Source organism: Diadema antillarum, unplaced genomic scaffold (assembly GCF_040938485.1).
Source record: "Diadema antillarum isolate AM-2024a unplaced genomic scaffold, OU_Dant_1.0 seq00001540_RagTag, whole genome shotgun sequence".
Lineage (NCBI taxonomy): Eukaryota > Metazoa > Echinodermata > Echinoidea > Diadematoida > Diadematidae > Diadema > Diadema antillarum.
The window spans coordinates 248,027-262,053 of NW_027272271.1; the positions used below are offsets into that span (position 1 = coordinate 248,027).

The 14,027-nt window shown below is 43.2% G+C and overlaps 1 long non-coding RNA gene across 1 annotated transcript; it reads left to right on the plus strand.

Moving 5' to 3' along the window:
• The first annotated feature begins 378 nt into the window (after window positions 1–378).
• On the plus strand, window positions 379–10,678 carry LOC139710554 (uncharacterized). The gene is made up of 3 exons (XR_011709466.1): window positions 379–472; window positions 4,852–5,026; window positions 10,417–10,678. It is a non-coding gene; the product is annotated as an uncharacterized lncRNA (long non-coding RNA).
• The last annotated feature ends 3,349 nt before the right edge of the window (window positions 10,679–14,027 follow it).

Sequence of the window (14,027 nt, forward strand, 5' to 3'; positions counted from 1 at the left end):
ACTGAGCATCTGAGAATATCCACATCTCCTAATCCTGTAGTATGCTGCCACCAGGTAATTTTTGGGTGTACCACTCCCTGCTGAGAAGTCGAGAACTAACTTCCTCAGCTAACGTGTTTGGAGAGAGAGATCTGTAACTTGAGTGAGTCCCTATATATATGTAAACAATGTCTATGCTAAAGAATGTTGTGGCTGCATGTGTACATTACATACTGGTATTCCTCTTGCGTATAACCTTGACGCCTATAATTAATCATCACCAGTGTCAGTACAGAATGCGCACGCACACACTGCATCTCACATGCGCGCATACCTCATGTTCGCGCCACTCGAGCATGTGCACCACTCTCAGTTGAGTACTCCAGTCTATTATATAAACACAGCCCACACAAACTAGCATCGGCAATCATTCGCTCATCTTATTCATCTAATATACGAGGAAATACCTCAAAGAATCGACCAAGCATTTAGGGTAAGCTAAGTCAGAATTCTTCTAACCTTCTCTGTATCCAAATTAACATTGATCATGTGTAGGTAAGCATTTAAAGTAGAGCCTCAATCTCTAATTGTCACAGCTAGACTTCTACATGCGTGTACACACACAGATACCAAACATCTCAGGCACTCACTCTCCCTCCAATCACCAAGGCTATCCAATGAGTTCTAGGACCTCGCGTTTGTTGGTAACGTGTTTAAAAGGCTTCGATGTGCGGTTCGTTTGTTCAAAGTATATGAACGTGGTGCAAAGATTTGTCCAGTGTCTTTATTAATCTACAATACTTAATTAAATCTCATATCCACAACCTCAATCACTGATCACTGTTCACGTATCGTCTACAGGCATTCATTCCAGCATCCAGGCAGTACAACTACAAACTTGATGTCCGAACGTTTGAATTTAACTTGTAACTTTTAGACTTTAATAAGTCTAAATTCTGTTTGTACAGGTATATACAAATCATTTCATTTACAACATTTCAAACGTCTTCTCTTAGAGACAAAAACCAACTTGAATATTTTCCCAGCTTAATCTGACCAAGGTTCACTAAAGCTGTAGACCGAGTACAATATCCCAGCTCAGAACGTACCACATATGACGTGGTACTGTAGTTAGACCACTCGTTACATTCAAAGTCACATGAATATTGTAAATATAATTCTCCATAATTAAGTATAATGACTGCCTCTTTATCATGGAGACTACTATGTAAGAAATACTACTCCACTACAATATTATTTAAAGACATCTCATTTTGAGACCCAATTTGTTGTCAGAAAGTGAAATTTCTTCCGTGCTTTTGTTCCTGCTAACCTGTGCGAACCTCATCCTACTAGCGAACTCCTGTAGACAGTAGACCCACTTAGACTCCAAGTCTTCCTACCCGTCTCTTTCCGAATAACATCTCTAAGTAAGTGCACATTACTCTCTCCAATAGAATAAAGAATAAAGCAATAAAGAATAAATTCCTTTCATAACCACTCCGGTCACCCCTCTGGGATTTCAATCCTTAACATAAAACTGCTGCACCACACAAAAGAGCATTATGCGCCCCACACACGATGTCGGTGGCCACGCGTCGCTGTCTGTCTTCACCGGCAGAATTTGGCCTCAAGTCTCTAACGACTCCCAAATTACCCCTGCCACCAAAAAGCCTACAAAATTCTACAGTGTTTCCATTAAGCCTCTAAGCACGTCGACTTGCTCATGACTCGTCCCGCGACTTTCTTGAAACAAAAAGAAGAAATTTTGCTATCTCAACAAATTAGCTTACTTTCTTATATATTGACTATTATAAGTCTTTAATTACTAACAGGCCAAGTTGAAAGATAACCTTTACTCAAGTGTTTAGGAATGGAGCTTGCTACTAACTGAGGGTGGGGAAATTGAAAGAGATGGAAGGGGGGGGGAATGGTAAAGGATCTGGACTCAGTCTGGTAAACAGCTTCTTGTCGTTCCCCAGTAGACATCAGTGTCACCAGCTCAGTCCAGCAGCAAGTAGGCCTGCTAGTCTGTCACCATGAACCCTCAGATACAGATAAGTAAACACAGCTCCGGCACTGTTGCCCTCAGTGGGTGGTGTCAGCACTCCAAAGGGAAGGGGGGGGGGGGGGGGGAGGGAAAGGGAAGGGGTAGGGGTAGGGGAAGGGAAGGAGTGGGAAAGGTAGTGGACACCAGCCCTCAGACACTGGCACAGTAGCACCCATCTGTTGACTTCGCGGCTTTCCCCAGGTGTAGACTGCATTACCAGACCAGAGAGACCCTCTCTATTGGCTACAAACCCTGACATTGTCACTCTCTCCTAGGCCTCGCCTGGTCCGCCAGCTAGTCCATTCAGTTCCCTGCTCATCCACGTAGTGGCCACGGTTGCAGGGGATGAGGGGAGTGGGGAAGGGTGGGGAAGCAATTCCTATTCCCTCACTCGAGTATTGCTTAATATTTTCCTCATATTAAATAATCAAACCAGTTATTGATAATTAAAATCTTATACATGTACTTCTTATTAGAACCTTGGTCATGTTTACTACCTATTACACAATAACTGTCACTTCGACATCAAGCTGGTATGATGCATTAAGCATCCATCTTGATATTTACACAAAAGGGTATACACATCATAAAAAGAACACGATGAGCATCTCTGTGCTCAATTTACTGTAGCGATCAATAACCACAACAGTGCACGTATTTACAAAATTATATAATGATTACCCTATAAATACATTGTATACCTATCGAGGGTACGCTTGGCTTATTTCAAAGACATACTATGTAATAGGTGGAGGGTACTCCCTCCACTCCACCTCCATGTTGTCAATTATCTGGTTCAACTGGCAAATAAACATAAGAAAGACTAGAATAATTCTATTTGTTGTTATACTTCCATATTGCATATTTCAGTATAAAATCAAATAATAAGGTCACGGGAATACATCAAATATTTCTTCTCTAAAACATCCATCAAAAGGCATTTATATCTACCAAAGATCATAATTCTAGAAAAACATGGAAAAGAGCTCCAAAAATCCTTAACTGGAGTATGCAAAGAAGATTCTAGACAAAATATACATCATAAAATTCAGCAAAGCCAGCTGTATCTTCCTATATATGAATTATAACTCTGTTTGAAATATTCTTGAAATTTGTATAGGACCTTGAAAGGTCACCCATCAAATCACCAATTAATTCTCAAAACCTGGTAAAGAGCTTCAAAAATCAATAAACCCACTTCTACTCAGAGATATGAGACACACAATGTACTACTACAATGAGCATACTGTGTAGAACAATCTAAGCTCCAGTTCTACCCCCAATTTGTACTAATTAAAATTTTTATTCTTCAACTCCATATGCCACTGTGTATTACAATTTCCCAAAACATGGTAAAGAGAGCCAAAAATCATAATTTCTGCAATTTCATATAAAATTCCCCCAAACAACATATCATCTTAACCGGAATATTATTTCCTATCATAATAACCACAAATTATCTAACAATTCTATATTTTACCATTTATTTTTGTTCTCTAACCCCCTTTTTCAAATCTTCCCTCACTCTTCCTATGCAACCCACATTATAACATACAGCAATTATACAACAACAGCAAACCCAAAAGATGTTCACCCCAATAAATATTCCCGTTCTGCGTGAACTAAAATCCCTTACCATTCAAATATATTGTTTAACACCTAAAGGGCCTTTAATTATCTCTTAGCTATCAGCACCAACTATAAATCCTAACATCTTCTTACTCACGTTGCTGGGATTCAAGAGGGAAAACAAATCTGTAACTTCTGAATTATAACAGATCAGCTGTGTCGAGTAAACAGTCGTCTGCATATGCGCGTTTTTATACCCGTCGGCCCCTTTACTCTAGCGCGTACTCTACACTATTTACGCGTATTGTTTACTTCTTCATTGGTAGTGTAACGCGAATGCGCTACCACAGCGCTACTTCAGCGCAACTTCCTTCTCACAGCTGCATATAGACTGATTCATTACACACATAGGGGTTCTTGCAACTATGAAGAAAAATTATCGTAAGTTACGTTGACAATACAAAAAGGGACTGCAAATTATGACAACTATCACCAGAAAAGATGCCAAGAAAAGCAGGTAAGTACCTACAAATATAAATCTCTAATTCGTCCCTCCGTATATTAACTGTTATTACCACCCTACTTGTTAATAGACAAGGCAACCTAGATTCATGTGCTGTACGAGTGACAGCAGTGTATACAGTGTATCTGTGGACTCGCAGTGTAAGGGTTCGTATACACAGTACACACGTAAGTTCTATGTACCGTACACAATCTAACGAGTAGGCATAGGTCAGTATAAATGAACTCATACATAGTCTTTATCCATGTCTCGTTGTAGTGGCATGTACACATACAAGTTCAAAAAAAAATGAATTTCAGGGTGTTCTCGCCACATTACCCCCCTCTTACTAAGTCGCTGTCCCAGCGACCAATAGGTTTAAATGTGCACTGTCGTGAAAATACTCATTCATAGTAGAATTACAACATATATACATGTACATGTTCAATTTGCTTCTGCTAATTATCAAAAACCATTGTCTGCACTATCACAGAAGTGCTCCCACATATATACAATGCAATCAGAATTGTCCAAATCCAAACTGTTCGTCAATTGTCTGCACTATCACAGAAGTGCTCCCACATATATACAATGCAATGAGAATTGTCCAAATCCAAACTGTTCGTCAATTGTCTGCACTAGCACAGAAGTGCTTCCACATATTTACAATGCAATCAGAATTGTCCAAATCCAAACTGTTCGTCGATACGATAACATTGTCCACAATAACGTCACTCCTCACTATATGCAGGCATGGTCTCCGGAAAGGTGGTCTCCACTACTCGCTTCATCAAATGAACCTGGCCATACACTTCTGTGTACCATTCGGACTCAACCGTGACTTTCTTTACTACGCGAAACCCAATCCTCGGGCGCTTAACACTGATCACAAGTTCATCCTCCTCATCGTCGGCATTGTCAGAAAGGTAAGCCACTAACTTTCTCTTTCTTGGATTGTCCGACTCTCTCTCCTCTGTCTCTACCCCTGTTGCTAGCTTGGCTTCCTCTCTTGCCTGTACTTCCCTTTCTTTCTTCTCCTTTTCATCCTGTAGTCTGGCTTCCTCCCTCGCCTTTTCTTCCCTTTCTTTCTTCTCCTTTTCATCCTGTAGTCTGGCTTCCTCCCTCGCCTTTTCTTCCCTTTCTTTCTTCTCCTTTTCATCCTGTAGTCTGGCTTCCTCCCTCGCCTTTTCTTCCCTTTCTTTCTTCTCCTTTTCAGCCTGGCGTATGGCCTCCTTCCATACCTCCTCTTCCATTTCTTTCTTCTCTTTCTCTGCCTTCTGCTTGGCCTCGTCCTTTCTCTTCTTTTCTTTCTCCTCCTTGTCTTTCTTCTCCTTCTCTGCCTTCTGCTTGGCCTCGTCCTTTCTCTTCTTTTCTTTCTCCTCCCTGTCTTTCTTCTCCTTCTCTGCCTTCTGCTTGGCCTCGTCCTTTCTCTTCTTTTCTTTCTCCTCCCTGTCTTTCTTCTCCTTCTCTGCCTTCTGCTTGGCCTCGTCCTTTCTCTTCTTTTCTTTCTCCTCCCTGTCTTTCTTCTCCTTCTCTGCCTTCTGCTTGGCCTCGTCCTTTCTCTTCTTTTCTTTCTCCTCCCTGTCTTTCTTCTCCTTCTCTGCCTTCTGCTTGGCCTCGTCCTTTCTCTTCTTTTCTTTCTCCTCCCTGTCTTTCTTCTCCTTCTCTGCCTTCTGCTTGGCCTCGTCCTTTCTCTTCTTTTCTTTCTCCTCCCTGTCTTTCTTCTCCTTCTCTGCCTTCTGCTTGGCCTCGTCCTTTCTCTTCTTTTCTTTCTCCTCCCTGTCTTTCTTCTCCTTCTCTGCCTTCTGCTTGGCCTCGTCCTTTCTCTTCTTTTCTTTCTCCTCCCTGTCTTTCTTGTCCTTCTCTGCCTTCTGCTTGGCCTCGTCCTTTCTCTTCTTTTCTTTTCTCCTCCCTGTCTTTCTTCTCCTTCTCTGCCTTCTGCTTGGCCTCATCCTTTCTCTTCTTTTCTTTCTCCTCCCTGTCTTTCTTCTCCTTCTCTGCCTTCTGCTCATCTTCGTCCTTCCTCTTCTTTTCTTTCTCCTTTTGTTCCTTCAGATCTCTCTCCATTTCGTCAATTAGTGCTGCTAGTCCCCCTCCCTTGGAACTCCACCGTCTGTCCTCTGCAGTGTGCCGGTCCCTCTCCCAACGAAGCTGGTATGCCCTCGTTGCCAATTGAAACCTCAAGTAGTTTCCCTCATCCCGTCTGTCAGGATGAGTGCGATTATAGTGGCGATTCATGTTCCAACGATCCTGCAACTCTGTATTACAGACCTCACACCTTATTGTCAGCGTCGTACTGTGAATAGCTTCCAGATGACGGACGTAGCCTACATGGCTTACCATGTCAAGATCACATATTTCGCACCTCATCTACAAAAGATTGAAGTTAATGTGGAAAGGACAAAGCTAAAAAGAAAATCGAAGAAGCGGCAATTTTGTAATCAACTGCTTGTCAAAACATTGTTATCGTACTAGAATCTAAATTCTACTGCTTCGACTAAAGTTTTGCTTTTGTTTTGTTGTTGTTACTGTTTTGTTCTTGTTGTAAACCAGAGATGATGACTGAGGCTGGGAAGCCCTCTTTTACAACTCGTCTCTGAACCGCCTGGGTGGTAATCTAACTCTAACAGGATTTCGCCGAACATTCTGACGCCAATCACGAAGTGGTGGTCCAGTGTAGCGCTTCAAACGATCTGAATGTACAACTCTAGGCTTGGTACGCAGTGAAGCTTGGATGCGATACACCACATCTGATAGTCTGTGTGTTACCATGAATGGACCATCCCACTTCACTTGAAGTTTAGGACACACACCTCTCCGTCTAGTTGGGTTGTGTAGCCAGACCCAGTCTCCAATTTCATATTTCACAAGTGTAGAATTGCGATCATATTGCTTGGCCTGGTGATTCTGAGCTAGGTGTAATTTATGTCTTGCTGCTTCATGTACGTCTTGCAATCTATCCCTCAGTTGTTGAACATAATCTCCAGTCTCTTCATTTTCTTCTTGATACTTCAGGTTGACTGATTGTGACATCTACTGGAAGCGTGATCTCTCTTCCGAGCATCATCATAACAGGAGACTCACCAGTTGATTCCTGAACGGAAGAACGATACGCCAGCATAGCATACGGAACCCGCTCATCCCAGTCTGCCTGATTTCTGTCAGCATCTAGTATAGACGCTACCATCGACAGCAGTGTGCGATTGAACCTCTCTATGAATCCGTCACTTTGGGGATGTAAGGGACATGTCCTTGTCTTCTTAATATGCAGAAGTTCACATACTTCTTGCATCAACTTTGACTCAAAATTTCTGCCCTGATCACTATGCAGTTCCTTAGGTAGCCCATATCTGCAAATGAATTCTTCCACTAAAGCTCGAGCGACAGTGTTTGCCTCTTGGTTTGGTAAGGGGTATGCTTCAATCCACTTCGTGAAATAGTCCCCCACTACTAGGATGTAACGATTTCCACTGTCAGTCTCTGGTAAGGGACCCAAAATATCCATGGCCACTCTCTCAAGTGGTGCACCTACTTGATATCTCTGTAGAGGGGCCTTTGCTCTCTTAGGTGGGTTCTTTAAACGTGCACAGACTGTACACTCTCGCACTGTTGATCTAACATCCGCAGCTAGTCCAACCCAGTAGTATCTCTGTTGAACTTTGTGAAGTAATTTGTTTACCCCCAGGTGGCATGCCGTATTCGCAGCATGGAGCTCAGCCAACACAATTTTTCGCAGAGAGCGTGGTAGCACAATTTTCCACCTAACTTCTTTACCGTCATTTGACTCCCACCTTCTCATGAGAACACCGTCCTTTACCTCTAGAAGACCCCAATTTATCCAATACGACTTCACTGCAGATGACAAGTTTGACACAGCACCCCATAATGGCCTTTCCCCACTTTCTTCCTTCCACTTCAATATGTGCTTGATATCTGCATCTTGCAGTTGAGCTCTCCTTATCTCCATAGGAGTAGTATTAGGTGAAACAGTTACTGCATTCAGTCTTCTTACGAGCTCAGCTTCGTCATCCATCTTTAGCCTGACACTTCTATTCTTCCTTCCGTCAGCTTACTACATAAAACAGTATAAAATTATGTACACATATAATTAAAATCAACATTCACACCATGCTTCCTAATGTCTTACACTTAAATCTACTAATTGTCTTCACAGATATCCTCCAGTCTGCCGCACTGTGAGCAGGGCCTGCGAGACAGTCCATCAGCATTTGAGTGGATCCGTCCAGCTCTATGCTCGAGGGTGAGTTCATATTGACTTATCACTTCAATCCATCTTGCAATCTGTCCTTCCGGATTCTTGAAATTAAGCAGCCACCTCAGTGAACTGTGATCCGTTCTCACCCTGACTCGCTGACCATACAAGTAATGCCGGAAGTGTTTCAAGAAGTTCACCACGGCGAGTAGTTCACGTCTCGTGACACAGTAGTTTTGTTCAGCCCTGTTCAATGTCCTACTAGCATAAGCTATAACTCGTTCAAGCCCATCGCGTTCTTGACTCAATACTGCCCCAATAGCAAATTGACTTGCATCTGTGTCAAGTATATACTCGTCTCCTAGTCTTGGGTAGGCAAGGATAGGTGCAGAGGTCAACTTTTCCTTTAAGACTTCGAAAGCTTGCTCACACTCTGTGGTCCACAAGAAAATGGCATGCTTCTCAGTCAGAGCCGTCAGTGGCTTAGCAATGCGCGAAAAGTCCTTGATGTAACGCCTGTAGTACGACGCTAATCCTAAGAAGCTTCGCACATCGGTGGGATTGGTAGGTCGTGGCCATTTCTGCACAGCTTCAATCTTGGCAGGATCAGTACTCACGCCTTTTGCCGATACCTTATGTCCCAGATACAAGACCTCCTTCTGAAACAGAAAGCACTTCTTTGGCTTGAGTTTGAGTTTTGCTGCTTGCAGCCTCCGCAGCACAATCTCTAGTCTTCTCAGTACTTCTTCCACTGTGGGGCCAAAAACAATGATGTCATCCAAGTAGATTAATAAGTTCTTCCATTGCAGGCCAGCCATTATAGTCTCCATTAAGCGCTCAAATGTAGATGGAGCGTTGCACAATCCAAACGGCATAACTTCAAACTGGAAGAGCCCCCCAGTCACTACAAATGCTGACTTTAGTTTCGCATCCTCATCAAGTGGAATCTGCCAATAGCCTGAGGCAAGGTCGAGTGTACAGAAGTATACAGCTCCGTCGAGTGCATCAATAGATTCGTCGATACGGGGAAGGGGAAAAGAATCCTTAATAGTGTGCTCATTCAGGAGACGATAGTCGACACAAAATCGCATAGTCCCATCCTTCTTTTTAACTAGTACAACTGGTGCTGACCATGGGCTGTTAGATGGTTTGATGATACCACGTTGAAGCATGTCATTCACGTGACGTTCTATTTCCTCTCGCTGCCCCATGGGAGGTCTACGAGGACGTTGTCTAATGGGTGCAGGGCAAGTAGTGTGAATAGAGTGGTGGGTAACATCCGTTCTGCCAATATCGTGGTCACCCCGTGAGAAAACATCTTGATAGTCTACCAGCAAAGCTGATATCTCTTCCTCATGACCTTGTACATTCTCCAATGTTCTGTTATAGATGTCTTGTAGATGATCAGGAACCATTTTCAGAGATGGTTGGATATTTGCTAGCTCATGCGCACCATATATGTCTGTACAGTAGATCCTCTCACCATTGATGTCAATAGTTCCCCTCTCACAGTTGATTGATGCATTAGTATGCTGAAGAAAATCCATCCCCAGGATACCATCATGGTCGATGTCAGCTATGACAGCATTGATGTCATATGATTTCACCCCAATTTGAATGCTCACATTAGACTCGCCATACACTTGAATTGGTGTACCGTCAGCTTGTAGCAGTCTAATATCACACTCCTCCATCGAGTCAGCTAATTTACATGTCATTCTACACAAAGCTTGATGTGATATGATAGTAATTGAAGATCCAGTATCGATTAGCAGGTCCAGTCTCTCATCATCAATTATCCCTTTTATGAAGAGTCCTTGTTTGATTTCCTTTACTGTACAAATTTGTGCTCTCCTCTTAGGTTGATGGTCCAGCGGCACGGGCCCTACTTGTACTGAGGCCTTGCCCTCGCCCACTGGGAAGACCTGTTCTCGTTTCCCACCTTCTCTCTGTAGGGACACTGCTTAGCGATGTGACCATTCCTATTACAGCAGTAGCAGACAACCGAATTTGACTGTGATGCCATGTTCTCTATCTTGGATGTGAGTTGTCGCAACGCCATTCTCAGCTCAGCAATTTCTTTCTTTGTTTCACCATCTGCAGGTTCTGGCTTGGGTGACGGCATATTATCAACGGCACGAACAAGTCGAGATGGCCTGATTCTCTCTCGAGCCCTCTCTGCTTTGAGGAACGATTCTGTCGCCAATCCAGCACTTATGGCATCGTCTAGCGTCATGGGATGAGCTCGAAAAATTCCAGCCCTGATCTCAGCCTCATCTATCGCCTCAGAAAAATGAGTTTTTGCAAGGCGCTCACGAGCAGAGGCACTCATCTCCGGGTACGCCAGACCGGTTAAGTCACGAATAGCTTGCCCAAGCTGCTGTAGTGATTCGTCCTTATGTCTACGCCGGGTACGGAGCTCCATCAGAAAATTCTCCGCCTGTTCCCCAGGTCCGAATCTTCTCTCTAACTGTGACACTAACTCAGCATAAGAGATGCAGGTAGTAGATGAAAGATTATTCAACACCTTCAGTGCTGGACCATGTAGTCGTGTAGCCAAGTATTGACCAGCCTCCAAATCAGACCATCCATTAAGTTGCAAACAGGCTTCAAAGTGTCGCTTATAATCAGCCCAGGGCATCTTCCCTCCATATTTCTCTGGCACGACATCGCGACAGCTTCCAACTCTCATCACGCCACTGCCGGATTGAGTAGCTTGCCTGTTTGGAGTATATCGCAGTGATTGCCTGTAGCCTTGTGATGTGTACGTCTGACGTCGCTCAGCTGGAATCGCGTCTCCAAATTCTCCTCTAACTGCAATCTCCGGGTCGGATGAGTCAACAGCCCACCGAGTCTGTATTTTGTCGTCATGATGACCATCACCCGCGGCCATTTGCTCAGAAACTTTAGGACTCACTGCATCAATTTCTTCCATCTCTGGTCTACCATATTATGTGTATAATGATAGACAATAATGTCTTTCATCTCGTTTTGTTTTGTACCAAGCGTACCCTTTACAATGTTGTAAGAAGTACGACTTCATATAAATAGCTAAATATTAACTGCATATTACGTACAACATATGGATACTTCTCCATGGAAACTAAATCCATGATGATAGCAATTTGCTAACACTTCTTTTGTACGTCTTACTATCTATTTTCGTTGAAATACTCATATTCAATAGAAAAATTCCTTATAGTACCTGCCTGGTTGCATAGAATACCATTTCAACAACATATGCTCATACAGTGTAAAAAAAAAAATGTGAAACACCATCCCACCGGACAAAATACCAATCCCACCGCTTGCCACCAAAAATGTAACGCGAGAAGGGGGGGGGGGGGAAATAAATAGAGACTGAGCATCTGAGAATATCCACATCTCCTAATCCTGTAGTATGCTGCCACCAGGTAATTTTTGGGTGTACCACTCCCTGCTGAGAAGTCGAGAACTAACTTCCTCAGCTAACGTGTTTGGAGAGAGAGATCTGTAACTTGAGAGAGTCCCTATATGTAAACAATGTCTATGCTAAAGAATGTTGTGGCTGCATGTGTACATTACATACTGGTATTCCTCTTGCGTATAACCTTGACGCCTATAATTAATCATCACCAGTGTCAGTACAGAATGCGCACGCACACACTGCATCTCACATGCGCGCATACCTCATGTTCGCGCCACTCGAGCATGTGCACCACTCTCAGTTGAGTACTCCAGTCTAACACAGCCCACACAAACTAGCATCGGCAATCATTCGCTCATCTTATTCATCTATTATACGAGGAAATACCTCAAAGAATCGACCAAGCATTTAGGGTAAGCTAAGTCAGAATTCTTCTAACCTTCTCTGTATCCAAATTAACATAAATCATGTGTAAGTGAGCATTTAAAGTAGAGCCTCAGTCTCTAACTGTCATTGCTAGACTTCTACATGCGTGTACACACACAGATACCAAACATCTCGGGCACTCACTCTCCCTCCAATCACCAAGGCTATCCAATGAGTTCTAGGACCTCGCGTTTGTTGGTAACGTGTTTAAAAGGCTTCGATGTGCGGTTCGTTTGTTCAAAGTATATGAACGTGGTGCAAAGATTTGTCCAGTGTCTGTATTAATCTACATTACTTGATTAAATCTCATATCCACAACCTCAATCACTGATCACTGTTCACGTATCGTCTACAGGCATTCATTCCAGCATCCAGGCAGTACAACTACAAACTTGATGTCCGAACGTTTGAATTTAACTTGTAACTTTTAGACTTTAATAAGTCGAAATTCTGTTCGTACAGTTATATACAAATCATTTCATTTACAACATTTCAAACATCTCCTGTTGGAGACAAAAACCAACTTGAATATTTTCCCAGCTTAATCTGACCAAGGTTCATTAAAGCTGTAGACCGAGTACGATATCCCAGCTCAGAACATACCACATATGACGTGGTACTGTAGTTAGACCACTCGTTACATTCAAAGTCACATGAATATTGTAAATATAATTCTCCATAATTAAGTATAATGACTGCCTCTTTATCATGGAGACTACTATGTAAGAAATACTACTCCACTACAATGTTATTTAAAGACATCTCATTTTGAGACCCAATTTGTTGTCAGAAAGTGAAATTTCTTCCGTGCTTTTGTTCCTGCTAACCTGTGCGAACCTCATCCTACTAGCGAACTCCTGTAGACAGTAGACCCACTTAGACTCCAAGTCTTCCTACCCGTCTCTTTCCGAATAACATCTCTAAGTAAGTGCACATTACTCTCTCCAATAGAATAAAGAATAAAGCAATAAAGAATAAATTCCTTTCATAACCACTCCGGTCACCCCTCTGGGATTTCAATCCTTAACATAAAACTGCTGCACCACACAAAAGAGCATTATGCGCCCCACACACGATGTCGGTGGCCACGCGTCGCTGTCTGTCTTCACCGGCAGAATTTGGCCTCAAGTCTCTAACGACTCCCAAATTACCCCTGCCACCAAAAAGCCTACAAAATTCTACAGTGTTTCCATTAAGCCTCTAAGCACGTCGACTTGCTCATGACTCGTCCCGCGACTTTCTTGAAACAAAAAGAAGAAATTTTGCTATCTCAACAAATTAGCTTACTTTCTTATATATTGACTATTATAAGTCTTTAATTACTAACAGGCCAAGTTGAAAGATAACCTTTACTCAAGTGTTTAGGAATGGAGCTTGCTACTAACTGAGGGTGGGGAAATTGAAAGAGATGGAAGGGGGGGGGGGAATGGTAAAGGATCTGGACTCAGTCTGGTAAACAGCTTCTTGTCGTTCCCCAGTAGACATCAGTGTCACCAGCTCAGTCCAGCAGCAAGTAGGCCTGCTAGTCTGTCACCATGAACCCTCAGATACAGATAAGTAAACACAGCTCCGGCACTGTTGCCCTCAGTGGGTGGTGTCAGCACTCCAAAGGGAAGGGGGGGGGGGGAAGGGAAAGGGAAGGGGTAGGGGTAGGGGAAGGGAAGGAGTGGGAAAGGTAGTGGACACCAGCCCTCAGACACTGGCACAGTAGCACCCATCTGTTGACTTCGCGGCTTTCCCCAGGTGTAGACTGCATTACCAGACCAGAGAGACCCTCTCTATTGGCTACAAACCCTGACATTGTCACTCTCTCCTAGGCCTCGCCTGGTCCGCCAGCTAGTCCATTCAGTTCCCTGCTCATCCACGTAGTGGCCACGGTTGC